Source organism: Vicugna pacos, chromosome 7 (genome assembly GCF_048564905.1).
Source record: "Vicugna pacos chromosome 7, VicPac4, whole genome shotgun sequence".
Lineage (NCBI taxonomy): Eukaryota > Metazoa > Chordata > Mammalia > Artiodactyla > Camelidae > Vicugna > Vicugna pacos.
Window position 1 is genome coordinate 80,421,826 of NC_132993.1, and position 14,983 is coordinate 80,436,808.

At 41.4% G+C, this 14,983-nt stretch overlaps 1 pseudogene; it reads right to left on the bottom strand.

Moving 5' to 3' along the window:
- Nucleotides 1-12,996: 12,996 nt before the first annotated feature.
- Nucleotides 12,997-13,145, bottom strand: LOC116281362 (U4 spliceosomal RNA; annotated as a pseudogene).
- Between the last annotated feature and the right edge of the window lie 1,838 nt (nt 13,146-14,983).

Sequence of the window (14,983 nt, forward strand, 5' to 3'; positions counted from 1 at the left end):
CTAACTCCCAGAAAGTGTAAGTGACGTGGCTGTGGTCACACAGCTAGATTAGGACTCAGGTGTCCCGCCTCCATCTCCCAGGGCTCATTCCTCTTTCCTGCATCTTTCAGTGCTTTCCTAACACACTTTCCTGTATGTCCCCCCTTTAAACCTACATGAAGGGAAAGATGCAGGCAGGTCATCACTGGGTTTCCTTTGTTTATTATTAGCCTAGTCGTTGATTAAAAATGGGGAAAGAATTATTTATTTGTTTTTTGTTTTGTTTTGGGGGGTAATTAGGTTTACCTATTTATTTATTTTATTTTTTAAAATATATTTTAATTGAAGTATAGTCAGTTTAAAAATGTTGTGTCAATTTCTGGTGTACAGCACAATGCCTCAGTCATATAGGAGTATACATATATTCATTTCCATATTCTTTTTCACCATAAGTTACTAGAAGATACTGAATATAGTTCCCTGTGCTATACAGTATGAACTTGCTGTTTATCTATTTTGTATATATTAGTATCTACAAATCTCAAACTGTATCTATTTATTTATTACTTTTGGTGGAGGTACCAGGGAATGAACCCAGGACCTCGTGCATGCTAGGCACACACTCCACCACTGAGCTATACCCTCCCCCGAGCCAGAGAGATACTGATTTAAATGCGATTCTTTTTTAAGGCATTTTGATCTCTGCTGAGTGGAAAATAAAAATTAATTACGGAAAATAAAGAAGAGTACATTCCTACACCAAGGAGTGGTAGGACTTGTTGATGTCTAGCGACCAGGGGAATAACACGTGTGTGCTTCAAAGTACACTAAGCATTTAGGTTCAGAAAATATTTTCTCAAATCCTCTTTGAATCTAAAACAAGAAATCAGTCTGTCCTGGTACTGACATATCTGGGAGGGTTAGTGTTTTTGAAACTGCCCAGGAGGCAGGGCTGAGAGCAGGAGACCAAGACTGGCTGAAGATCTGTTGTGACGACAATTGATCATCTAGAAACTTGACAATCAGAAGAAAAACGAGAAGAAATATGAAACAGTAACAAATCATCACCCTACACAGCGAGCCCTCCAGTTTCTACAAAAGAAGAAAACTCCATCATTTGAAAAGGCAGAAGAATAAACATTCCAGCAATGAAACTTCTCAAAAAAAATTTTTTTTGAGAAATCGCGAGGAAAATAGTACCTAAGTTATTTTTAAAAGATCACAGTTGAGAAGAGGGTAGAGCTCAGGGGTAGAGCTTAGCATGCACGAAGTTCTGAGTTCAATCCCTAGCACCTGCATTAGGAAAAAATATAAAAATAAATAAATAAACCTAATTACCCCCAAATAAATAAATTAAAAATAAAAAGATCACAATTTCAGAAGATCTGTGGCTTGGAACAAAATAAACAAACAAACAGAAAAACCTTGGGTTTAAGTTTATTTACTTGAGTAACACTTAGTAAAATGATTTCAAGTACATAGTTTTATTTTTCAGCACCACTATTTTTCAAAAATAGGATGCCCCTGCCATTTCCTGCTGCTGCCTAGAGCTGTTGTAATACTTAATTAAACTGAAAAAACAAAATAAAATAAACAGAGGTGGTAGCTGGATCAAAATATCCCTGTGCTATGAATAAGAGAAGAGGATTTAAGATATTCACTGCATGAAAATGAAAAATTAGGCTGGAGTCGACCTATGCTCTGGTTTTGATACATCTGTCTTTCTTTTGCCAAGCACAGTAGATATTTGTTGCTTTGGTGCATATGTGTATGTTGATCATCCTTAAGGGGAGAACGTATTGGAGACTTGCTGTTGTCACTGTTGTTTTCCCCCAGCTCTACACTGCAGTAATAATGCCCAGATTCTGCTTTGGGGAAACACCCCTCCCCGACTCTAAGCCCACGTGCTTCACGTGAACTTGAATCCACCCTGGCTCCTAGGGAGAAGTATGCCCAGGCTGAGCTGACCGGCACAGCCTAATTGGTTCAGGGAAGAACACATGAACCAAAACAGGCCAATCAGGGCCTTCAGGTTTAAATTCCAAGTAATTTTACTTCAAGTATTTTATACTTATACTTAAAGAATTTTACTTAAAGTAAAATTACAAGAAATTGAGTTTATTTAGTGAGTGACCTGGACGTATGCTTTCTCATTGGATGCGAATAAGAACAGACCTACTGCTACATTTCTGGAGGGAAAGGCAAAATATTGCAACCTTATGGAGGAGAATTCAGCAACATCTAAAGAGATTGACTATAGAACGTAATTAATAACCTGTGGTTTTTTTTCCCCTGTAAAGGTGTTATTGGGACAATTAGTGAAATTTGAATATTATATCAAGTTTAATATCTTGTTTTTGATCATTGTGTTTTGATAACTGTCTTGTGGTTGATATTCGTATTTTTAGGTAATACACACTTAAGTATTTAGGCATAAAGAGTCATCATAACTGCAACTCATTGCCCACGGTTCAGAAAAAATTACATTATACACATACTTACACACGCGTGCACAAAGTAGGGGACAAGTGCACAAAGCAGAGGACAAGAAGAAGAATGATAAGCAAATGGGATAAAAAATTAATGACTGGGGAACTTGGTTAAAGGCTGTGGTATAATAATATATTTGGGCCTTGTCATAGTTCCTGGCACAGAGCTCCTAAAACCCTGGCCATTTCCTGAGACATAGGAGTGTCTTTTGTCATTCACAGTGAGTCTCTCTAGAGCACACCTGAGTCTATGCTAACAAGATGACCCAGGGTGAACCCCAAGATAGCCTCAGGATGGAGATGGTCACCAGAAGACAAAATGATTAGAAGGTAGAGAACTTCAGCCACACACCCCCAGCTCCCCAACCTCTGGGAAAGTCTAGCCAGAGATTAAGCTCCCTAAAAACTCTCGAACACCAAGATTTGATCAGCTCCCTAGTTGGTGAGAGCTTCCTCATGCTGGGAGGTGAAGCCTCCCCAGTTCCATGGGGTCAGAAACTCCTTTCCTCACAACCCTTGCCCTATATACTCTTCATTTGGCTGTTCATCTGTACTCTTTATAGTATCCTTTATAATAAACTGGTAAATAGAGATAGATGTTTCTCTGAGTTCTGTGAGCCACTCTAGCAAGGTAATTGGAAAATTAAACTTGACAGGGTTGTGGGGTCCACCCATGAACAGCCAGTTGGTCAGAAGCACAGGTGGCAACCTGGAATTTGGATTGGCGGGGTTGAGCCCTTAACCGGTGAGATCTGAGGCTATCTCCAGCTAGAGAGCATCAGAACTGAGTTAAATTGTAGGACACTCAGCGGGTGCTGCAGCCTTGCTTACTCCGTGGAAAAAGCGACCACACACTTGGTATCAGAAGTGAAGTGTGTTAGTGTGAGAGTAAAAGACACACAGGAAGTGAGTTTTCCTTTACAGAGGGTACCCAGACATTCTTCATACTATTCTCATAACTCTTCTGCAAGTCTGTAATTATGTCAAAATAAAGTTTACTTGAGGAAGAGCAGGAGGGAGAGGAGGAAATGGCAGAGGAGGAGGAGGAAAAAGAAGAAAGTTGCTGTTGGCAGCTTTCTTCAAACCACATTGGGCCGTCTGAGGATGGAACAGACCCAGAGGAAACAGAGCAAGAGGTGGATCTGGGCGAATTTATTGGAGCCCTATGTTAAGCCTTAATTAGCTAATCTGGTTTACCCTGTAGTTTTCAGCTTGCATGAGTCAAATGATTCCTTTTCACAAGACTTGCTTATGAAATACATAGTAACTTGCCAGATTTCAGAAGCTACTACACTTCTTTTGCTTTCTTTTTATTTTTCAGTTGTTTACTTTCATTCCCAAATGAACACTGAAACTACACACTAGAGTTCTAAGAAGCTACACACTTTGCTCCCCTGTTCCCCCCAAATCCTGCAGTAATTTCCCCTCCTCCAACTCCCTTACCCTTATATCACTTGGCGATCTGGTCCTGGCATGTTTCCCTCCCTATCATTTCTATCTCTTCTGTGCATCCCCATGGTCACTACCCTTTGTCTACTCGTTCCTAGATTGCTGTAACAGAATCCAACGGGCTCTCCTCCTCAGCCTCTCCCCTGTCCCGTAGGAGGATGACTAAACACAGCCTTATGTCACTAGGAAAGCAGGACTTCTCTTCTAGAAGGAAGAAAGGAAGAGAGGGAAGGAAAGAACACTGGAAATTTTTCAATAACCTGACAATAAAACCAAAAAATTCATCATGAGGAAAGTATAAAAGCCACATTCCTTAACAAATTCCATTCCACAAACACAATCCTTGTTCATGTATTTTTGCATATTTTTCCCCCAAATTTCCAAAAGATAGTATTGGATACTTTCTAGTAGTCTAGCCAGACCACAGTCTATGAGTCACTGTAATTAAAGAAAGCCTGTAAGATTCAATCCCAATATAATAACATAGGGCATTGAGTCTGGGATCTTTTTTTAATTGAAGTATAGCCAGTAACAATGTGTCGATTTCTGGTGTACAGCACAATGTCCCAGTCATACATATGCATACATATATTCATTTCATATTCTTTTTCATTAAAGGTTATTACTAGATATTGAATATAGTTCCCTGTGCTATAAAGAAGAAATTTGCTTATCTATTTTTATATATAGTGGAGTCTGGGATTTTTTTAATCAAAAAATCTCTCCAAGAATTGCCAGCCTTTTTAGAAGACAGGGTGTCTTAATAGAGTTATTATACAAAGATTATCATTTAATAATAATTTTACAGGTTCTGATCTAAATGTGTTTTCTGTATCCCTGGATCATTAGGTAAAACTTGAGGGAAAGAGAGTTTCAGCTCAGTATAAGAAAGACACTAACAAAAGTAGTGTCTACAACAGAATGGGCATCCTCAGAGGAAAGGGGAGGGGGGTGGTCAAGCTAATATCAGATGAGTATTTGTTGGGAAATCATAGGACAGACTTAAACATGCATTAACAGAGAGAAGTAAAGGAACTCTTTGATCAGTGCTTTCTCAAACTAGCCAATCATCAGATCACTTGAAGAGCATGTTAAAAATCAGATTCCTTGGCCTCACTCATAGAAATTCCAATTTAGTATGTTTGGGATGGAGCCCTGACACTTGTATCTTCATAGAAATCCTCAGAAGACTCTAACATAAAGCCAGCCTTGGGATCCACTACCCTATATTAGTTTCTCAAACTGGAGAATCCATGAGCTCCCCCAAATATGTCCATAGAATGCATCTCTCACCCTGGGATCTGCCAAGGTGAGATCTTATTTTAAAAAATATTGCACCTAATGTCAAAATGAAACAATCACCCTATGTTTGTGATTTTATTTTGGTAGAATTATTTTATCAGTTATAGAGATAAACCTTGTATATGTTAGTAATAATATACAACTGAAAGTTTTACAGATGAAGTCTTTAACTTCTTGAGGTGGTGTTTTTTTCCAGCCAAAAACTCTTAGCTTCACTCTATATAGCTATATTCTTTTTTTTTAACTTTTTAAAAATTGAAGTATAGTCAGTTTACAATGTTGTGTCAATTTCTTGTATACAGCATAATGCTTCAGTCATACTATATGGCTATTTTCTTAATAGTGAATATATTCACTATATTTGTCACCCAAGAATATATAGTTGGAGAAAACAGTTTGAGAAACACTGTTATTAGAAGTTGTCTAAAGACCCTGAGATTTAACAATCTGGTATCTGGAGTTTCTGATTTGGGCTCAGTTAACTCTTAAAGAAAGTCCTTAAGGACAAAATGAGGACTGGGGCGGGGAGTATAGGTTGGTGGCAGGGAAGGGAGTAGGTGACCTCTCAGTCCTTGAGGACAGAACCTCTGGCTTTGAAAAGCCCTTTCACCAGGACCTGGCATCTTAGGCGGTCAACAGATACTTGCTGGAAGGAAAGAAGTAAGGAGGGAAGGAAGGAAGGAAGGAAGGAAGGAAGGAAGGAAGGAAGGAAGGAAGGAAGGAAGGAAGGAAGTGAGGGAAGGAAGGAAGGAAGGAAGGAGGGGGAGGGGGAGGGAAGGAGGGAGGAGAGGACAGACTTTATCATAACCAGATCCTTTGCCTGTGTTTGTGGCTTAGCAAGCCATATAAAAAAACCTATAAGAAGCCATGTTTGAAACAATCAAAGGAATTTGAATATGGTTTGAATATGCATACTATCAATTTATGTCAATCTCATTAATGTTATTTTTTGGATGTGACTCATTTACTATTCACTTTTGCTAGGTGCAACAATGGCATAATGACTTCTTCATGATTTACAAGGTCCTTTGCAGTGAGAGCTGTATCCTGAAGAATTTACGGGTGAACTGTCATGATGTCTCAAGGAACAGATGAAACAAAATTGATAAATCGTTGCCATTTGATGAAGATGAGAGGTTTGCATTCAGCGTTTTGTTATAGTGTAGCCTGTGCTCTTCTCTCTGTTTCTGTGTATGTAACAAGGTAACTAGCCTCTTGTCCTAAGGCTGGTGTGTGTAATGAGTTAAGATTGCTCCTATGTATCCAACATGAGACTAGTTACCTAGATAGCAGCCCAGGGTAACTGAGAAAAACAGTCACTTAGAATACTCAAAGTATTTCGATGTGGTTTCTGTGGTTCCTCCCATCAGCTGAGAAAGTTTCAGAGAGTTCTAAAACCTGTCATCCAGAGGGGACGCCTCGTTAGGACATGGGAACGCACTGTCAGGACTTATCTAATCTTTCTTTGCCTCAGTTCACACACACGTGAAAAGGAGACAATAATAGTACCCACCTTATAAGGGGTTGGGATGAACTGTCCGTCCTTCTGGTTGTCCTGGACAATTGACTGCACTGTCTGAACATAGTGGCTTTTACCTCCGGCCAAAAGAGGGGCTGAAGGAAGAGGAAGCATTGGAAGCAATGGTTACAGGACACTTCCCACACTTCCCTGTTTCTCTCTTCCTTAGCCCCACAGGACTAAGCCTCACTATGCCATTATCTAGCTCTACACACATTTAATGGAATACTACTCAGCCATAAAAAGAATGAAATGATGCCATTTGCAGCAATATGGATGGACCTAGAGATGATCATACTGAGTGAAGTAAGACAGAGAAAGACAGATACTATATGGTATCACTTATATGGAGAATCTAAAAAAAAAGAGACAAATGGACTTATTTGAAAAAAAAAAAAAACAGAAACAGATTCATAAACAGAACTAACTTATGGTTACCAAAGGGGAAAAGGGGGTGGAGGGATAAATTAAGAGTTTGGGATTAGCAGATACACACTACTGTATATAAAATAAACAAGAAAGTCCTATCTATATTCAATAGCTTGTAATAGCTTTCTTATCCATTCTGTTGATGGACATTAAGGTTGCTTCCATGTCTTGACTATTGCAAACAGTTAAAGAGGTGCCTTTCAAGATTTCCTAGGAATGACTAGGGAGCAGGTTTTGCAGTGGAAAGTGCTGGCTAGGGCTGTGCAGCACACGCAGACCTGCTTTCCTATCCTGATTCCATGATCCTTTGGTCGTGTGATTTTGGGCAGTGACCTATCCTCTCTTAGCATCTACTACTCCCGTGAAACAAAAATGGTACCCCCAACATGTGGTTGGGAAGACTGAATGAAGCATTATATGAAATGTGCCTGGTGCACTGCATGGTACATAGCAGATGCTCAGTGAGTTAGTGAGAAGGGCAGGGAAAGCCTGTCATTTTGCCTCCCCTACATCCCCCACCAGGGCCACTCAGACTTCACAGGATCATTTGCAGCTGGAATTTTAGAGCCTGCAGTTGGTTTCTATAAGGTGAGGTCAGAGCAGAGCAAACTCAGGAAAAGGTTGGTTCACTGCTCAAAGGACTCCCACCATAAGGGCTGATGGTGGGGTTGTAGGTGAGAGAGATCAGAAGGAGAATGCTTATAAGAGAGGCAAGGAAATTCCTGGAGCAAATGGTGGGGGAAAGTGGAGGAGAGGCGGGCCCCAGGGAACACAGGGCAAGCCTGTTACCTGTGAATAGGAAACTCTCTTATAAATAGAGAAGAAATTTAGAGAGTGCTTACCATGTGCCAAGGATTATTCTAGGTGCTTTACGTGTATTAACTCATGTAAACCTCCCAGCAACCTACTGTTGTCATCTCCACTGTCCAGATGAGCAAACTGAGGCAAAGAGCAGTCAAGTAACTTGCTTAAGGTCCCCCAGCTGGTAAGTGGTGGGGCTGGGTCACACCAGGCAGGCTTATATTAATGTCTTTCCATCAAACCATGAAATTGACCATGATTGTGGGCCCCTGTGTTGAAGACGGCACAAAAGTCAGCATTACTACATTTTCATTGATCTTTCTTCCCCCCAAAACTAGCTCACCCTAATAAGTCCTGGTTCACTCATTTGGGACACTTTGAGTTTCCAGAATTTTTTTTTCTCTTGGCTTGTCCATTGTCATTTCTTAGACGGGGTGTCCTCTCTCCATTCCAGTGTATCAGCCGGGGATCAATCAGAGAAGTAAAACACCACCACCAGGTGTGATATGTAACAGGGAACTTCTGATGATGACTAAATAATCTGGGAGCTCAACAGCCTATGTCCTGAGGCCTGAAGTCTGCAGGGTGGGCACTCCCGAAGTGAAGATGAAGACAGAGATGACGTGGGGGAGAGCAAGGACAAACTGGAATACACAAACATGAAGCTGGAACCAGAAGACAGATTGCCTCTCACATATGTCTTTCAAAAAGCCTCCAAATGCAAGAAAGTGTGTGTCCTATAGGAAAAGCCAGAGCCCTCTGCTGTGGAACTAACCACATACTGGGCCCAAGAGTCCGAAGCTGAAGGAGCCTCCAGTGGGGGCGGGAGGGGCAGTGAGCGCAGTGTCTGCGCACACCAACAAGGTGAACCAGCAGATAAAGGCAACGGGGGCATGAGCTGCGACAACGCCCCATGCCCCAGGCCCCGCACCAGTCTCTGTAGAAGGAATATAGCTGCTGTTCCATTTTTGCCTTCCATAATCCACGCCAGATTTCTCTTGCAGCCGATGCCCACCTGGACCTGTGCAGGGAAGGCAATTCTGGGAAGCATAGTTTCCGTGTAACTAAATCGATACACGGGGTGCACCCTGTGCTGGGGAAGCCCTACCGTTCTCTCTTGTTGTCAAAAGACTGAGGAAAAGAAAAAAAAAAAAAAAGACCTCCTGCCCAGGCAATTTCCTCTCTTTAGCATTTACTTTGTGTTTTGTTTTAGAGCAAAGGTGGAATTATTCCCTGCTGCCAGCCTCTAGTCTGGACTCCTGGGTGGGTCCTTTGCCTCTCTTTGGAACCATCCACCCACCCTCTCTGCCCTTGAGCCTTTTCTCCCCAGAAGTGGGTTGTTATCCTAAACAAAACCCAGTTGAATCCCTGACAGTCACCAGTGGTTTGATGAGTTTTGGAAATACGACTAATTTTGTTAGGGTCTTAATTATACAAGTATTATGTTCCAAAATAAATACATTTTTAAGCCTCAGAAAGTGTCTTTCGAATCTGCCATAGTTATATGGAGTAACATAAATGACACTGTACTATTGTTTACCATACTGATATCCAGGGTAGATGTGGGCACAGAGTTGCTTTCATTTAAATAGTTTACCAACTGGAGGTGGCACAGCCTAGGTGAGTGGTTGTCAAACTCTGGCCTGAGAAGAATCCCCTGGAGGGCTGGTTAAAACTCCCACTAGTTCCCATCCCCAGAGTTGCTGACTCGAAAGGTCTGGGCCAAGGCTAGGGAACTTGCAGTTCTATTGGGTTTCCAGGTAATGATGGGGCTGCGGGTCTAGGAACCACATTTTGAGAACCCCTGGCCTTGTGGTTAAGATCACAGGCTTCTAGGCCAGACTCTGTGGGTTGGGCTCCCAATTTGCCGTCTGTTTGCTGTGTGACCTTGACCCAACTACGCAATATCCCCATGCCTCAGTTTCTCCATATGTAAAAGAGGGTAATAATGGCACTGACCTTTGGGTTAATGAGGATTAAATAAATTAATCCACATAATGCATGTAAAATACATGCATAATGCATGTATTTTAATGTATCCATGAAGTCTATCCACATAAAATATGGCTACCGCATACAGTAAATGCTCAAATATTTGCTATCCTTTTAATTCAGAATATGTTTTGTGAGTCAGCAATTACACAGCAAACGTATATTATAAAATATTTCAGATCTTTCACACTCACGGAGGCTGAATCTTGAAGAAATGGAAGTTTCTGATTTAATCCCTCAGTAATTGGTTGTGAAATTTTCATGTCTCTTCCTATTTGTCCCTTCATATTTCTCTCATGACCACAGAACTTGGAAATATCTTGCAAGTGCATTAGGCCAAAAGATAGCAATACAGCAAATGGCAGCTGTTTTACAAAATACCGTTTCAATGGAAAAGCTAGCTTTATGGCAGTTTTGGTTTAATTTCCTAGTTGATCAGAGGGTGGCAGCACCAACGCGGTTTTGTTCAGAGCCTCCTGCCTGCCCGCCCGCCTCCCCCCGTACCCTGCACTGTACGAGGCTGCCTTCCTGGGTCTCAGTGCCTTTCTTACTCTTGTTTAGGCTCTAAACCATCAGCCCCCCATTCCTGCTGGGGGCTCCAGTGTCCGTTCACAGGTTAGAAAAACAAGAGTTTCACCTTGACCTGAAGACCAATCTGATTTGTAACTCTAAACAGGTCCCTGTGCACCTCCGAGCCTCAGTTTCCCCTGTGTAAAAGGAAGACAGTGGAACAGGGGCTCTCTGAGGTCATCAGCCCTGACAGCCCAGGGTTCCAAGTTCAGAATCAGGGCATGTTAGGAGGTGTCCATCGTAGGCGAACGGGTTGGGGTTCGGGTGATTTCCGGCCGCAGGAATCCAAGGACGCGCGGGTCGGAGCCGCCGTGTGCCAAAGACCAGCACGGCGCCCTCCAGAGCATCTTCGCACAGGACGTAAGAAATGTAAAAGGTTGTGGGCTATGTTAAAGCAAACTAGAATGTACCAGGAGATTCCGTGGGAAGTCACGTCAGTTTTTAACATAAAAGTGATGACGTCAGTGAAATCGTATGCCGCAGAAGACTTTTCCAGGGATCACCTGTCCACTCTCTTCTGCCTTTGGGGTTACTTCGGTGGGACCTGTCGCTTTGGGCAAGTGTTTTTGTTTAATTGACGCCTAGTGGGTTTTTTGTTGAACGGAAACTTCTCTTGGAAAAGGATGCTCCGGCGCCCTCTGGTGACTTATCCCAAGTAAGGCATTACTCTCTTTACAACGCCTTGCTTTCAAACTCTCACACCAAATAATCCAATTTTTCTAAGAAGTCCCAGCCTCTTCTCTTCAACCCCCCGAGTTCATTTCTTTTTTTTAAAATCTCTCTCAGTTTAACAATGCTTTGCATATCATTGGCACTATACAAGTGCTTGGTGAACGAATTAATAAATGTAAGTATCAATGGGTGAATGCTAACCCTGGAAACTTCTAGTTAGGCTTGTTAAAGCGGCACCAAAGATTTTCATCTGAGTGAATGATTTATTGTGAATGACCAGGGACAGTGTAGCGCAAACACTATTGGGATATCATGAAATCACATATTGTTAGAGCTGGAAGGAGCCCTTGAGCTTTTCACATCCCAAGGTTCCCAACTGGTGAATACCATCAGAATTAAGCAGGGAGGTATGTTTACTTAGCTGGCACAGCACAGTCTTGCTGCTCATGTTGGTTTTACTTCTGAATTAGTGGCCAACATATAAATACTGGGAGATTTCATGAGAAGTATTTGGGGGCTTTTTTTTTTTTTTATAAAAAACTGGAAAGTCTGGCACCACTAGGTCTATAGCTACACACAACAGCCTTGGCTGAGTAGTTGCTGCCCTCTTTTAGATGGAATGTGTTCTATCCAATGATCTTCATGTGCCTCTCTATTCTGCTGTGTCCTCTTGTGCCTCAGGGTCTCCCTACCTGCTGTTCCCTTTCTCTAGAAGGCTCTTCTCTATCTGTTTATTGGTGACCATTTCTTACTCATCTTTAGTACTTGGCTCCGGCACCTGCGATTCTTCCCTGTGAATCCTTCCATCCTCACCTCTTCATCTCTGCCATGGGACTTAGTTCACATCCTCTTTTATAGCTTTTGGAATAGTTTATTGTGATTTCCCCACTAGACTGTGTGCTTCTTGAGGAAAAGGACCACGAATCATTCATTTACATCCTCAGCATTTATCCCAGTGCTCAATAAATGTTGAATGAGTGAATGACAGCCTCACTCCAGGTGACTTTGCTAGTGACACAGCTGCGAGAAATTGTGCTCTTTCCCTGATTTCCTGGAGGGTGATGATCAGGAGTTCTTTGCAGAATGGAGAGAGCGCAGGGACAAGCTCCACTCTTCCCATATAAGTCTCAGGAAACTTAGACTTCACTGTTGGTTGATTTTACTCCTCTTTCTTCTACACATATTACATACCTCACTTTGGCTTCGGCTTCGTACTTAAAATTTGAGTCCCAAACATCCATTTGATTCCAGATAATTCACATAAGGCAATGATGCAAATTCTAGACGCCTTGCTAGTGTTTGGTTCGTAAATGGGTTTGTGACCAAAACCTGGTCACTGAGGTGGGAGGAGAATCCTGCTGGATGGAAGACACCTCTGGAAAATTTTCCTCCATCCTAAAGAAAAGCCATGAGAAGAGATGCCTCCTCCTTTTATCATCTGGACATTGTCACTCAGAATGTGATGTATAGAAATGCTGAAGGCATCTTGCTGCCAGCCTGAAAATGAAGCCAATTTCAAGGATGGCAGAAAGACGGAAAAAAAACCTGTAAGGAAGGTGTCATTGAACAGCTAAATCAACCAATCCCGAGTTTTGCTACAGAATCAGGGTTAATTGTTAATTGCTACCTTAGGTAATAATTTCCTTCTTATTAAGCCAGTTTAAGTCATGTTTCTATACTTTAATTTGGAACCAAAACACACTACCTGATATAGTTCTTCAATTCCCACTCTTATTCCTAAAATAACTACATATAATCCTCAACTTCCTAATCCCTCTGTTAGTCTATGAATAACCTAATTAATTACATAAGCTTTGGATGATTTTAAACTCAGCACCATAAAGGGGGAAGTGACATGACCAGGAATTCTTTAAGTTTTCAATTAGCAATAATCGCACCTCGGATAAACCTCATTGGCTATGATACTGCCACTGAGCAAAGCTCAGGAATTCTTGAAGTATTTGTGTTCTCTTTTCTAATTTTCTTTAAATTGAAGCATAGTCGATTTACAATGTTGTGTTAGTTTCTGGTGTACAGCATAGTGATTCTGTCATACATATACATGACCATATTATTTTTCTCTACAGGTTATTACAAGTTATTGAATATAGTTCCCTGTGCTGTACAGTAGGCCCTTGTTATCTATTTTGTATACAGTAGTTTGAACCTGCTCATCCCAAACTCCTAATTTATCCCTCCCCTCTTCTTTCCCCCTTGGTAACCGTAAGTTTGTTTTCTATGTCTGTGAGTCTCTTTCTGTTTTGTAAATAAGTTCATTTGCCTCGTGTTTTTTAGTGATATCATGTGATATTTAAGTATTTGTTTTCTTTGTATCTGTTCCACACATGGCTCTTAATTATTGACAAAGTGCATCCTAGCGGGGCCACAAGTGAGCCTCTTTCCGTCTCTCCCTATTGTGGGCCACGCTGTCGGCTTCCATCTGGCTTTCAGCCACTGTTTTCCCTCCTAACTGCAGCCAGATTTTGTTTACAAGAATACCCATCCTCCCTACAGTCACAATACTCCGAGTTCTACGAGTGAGTCTGATTCTTCCATGGATGTGCCCACGGCTCCTTGTCAATCATCACTATGAATGATCCCGTGATTGAATTCTGACCAGGGGGACAGGCGGGGAAGTCTCTCAGGAGGCTTCTAGGAAAACTGCCCCCATTCCTAAGAGAGGAAATGAGAAGCGATAGGAGAAGGCACCCTTATTCTCATGGTATTTCCCGGTGGGGATGTGGACACTAGAATTGCTGCTGTATTTCATCAAGAGCTTGAGGATGAAGCCAACACTGAGGATTTCAGAGGAGAGAGATGAGAAGAAATCAGGCCCTCGATGGCACACTGAACTGCAGAACTGACCAATACTGGAGCACTCCTTGCCTTAGCTGAGGCTTAGTAAGGCAAGATAATACAATTTCTTATTTTTAAGCCAATTTGATTTAGGCTTTCCAGCATCTGCAACTTAAAACATCTACATGATACATCTCCAAAATGGGGACGATATCTTGCACTTAAGCATTTATTACTTTCCTTATCCCCCCAAGTTATTTTCGTATATTTTGTTTGCTGGTGGAGGATCAACTTTTCATTAAGCGTCTGATATGAGGGTAATATGACTTGAAAAGGACATTTCAGCAATCAGCTGGATAGGATATGACACAGTAGCATACACCAAATCTCAGTGACTTAGCACACATTAAAAAAAAGTTTCTTTTTCACCAGTACAAATTTTAAAAAAATGTTTATGTTTCATTTATTTTTTGTGGGGGAAGGTAATTAGATTTTTGTTTTGTTCTTTCTTTTAATAGAGGTACTGGAGTTTGAACCCTGCCTCCCCAGCACAAAATTTGATTCAGATGAGCCAAAACTCTCCTCCATCTGGTGATTCAAGAATCCAGCTTCATTCTGTATAGAAATTCTGCCCTTTCAATCTGGGGCTTCCAAGGTCACCATGGCAGAGAAGAGCATACAGTAGTTATTAAATATGTCCATCCAGAAGTGACACACATCACTTACACTCACATTTCACTGGCAAGAACTAGACACACATCTTGCCAAATGGCAAGAGAGCTAGGAAACATAGTCCCCTCCCATGCCTGGGAAGGAGAGGAGAACCTGGTATGGATAAGCCCTTTCAAGCTCCATCACAATATTTTTTTAAAAAGCTATATATATAGTTTTATTAAAAAGTGACCATGCTATGAAAAGGAACCTGAGAAAGTACTTGTTAAAGTAATTATTATGTAAAGTCCTTTGTAATCAGATTGGTAAAGCA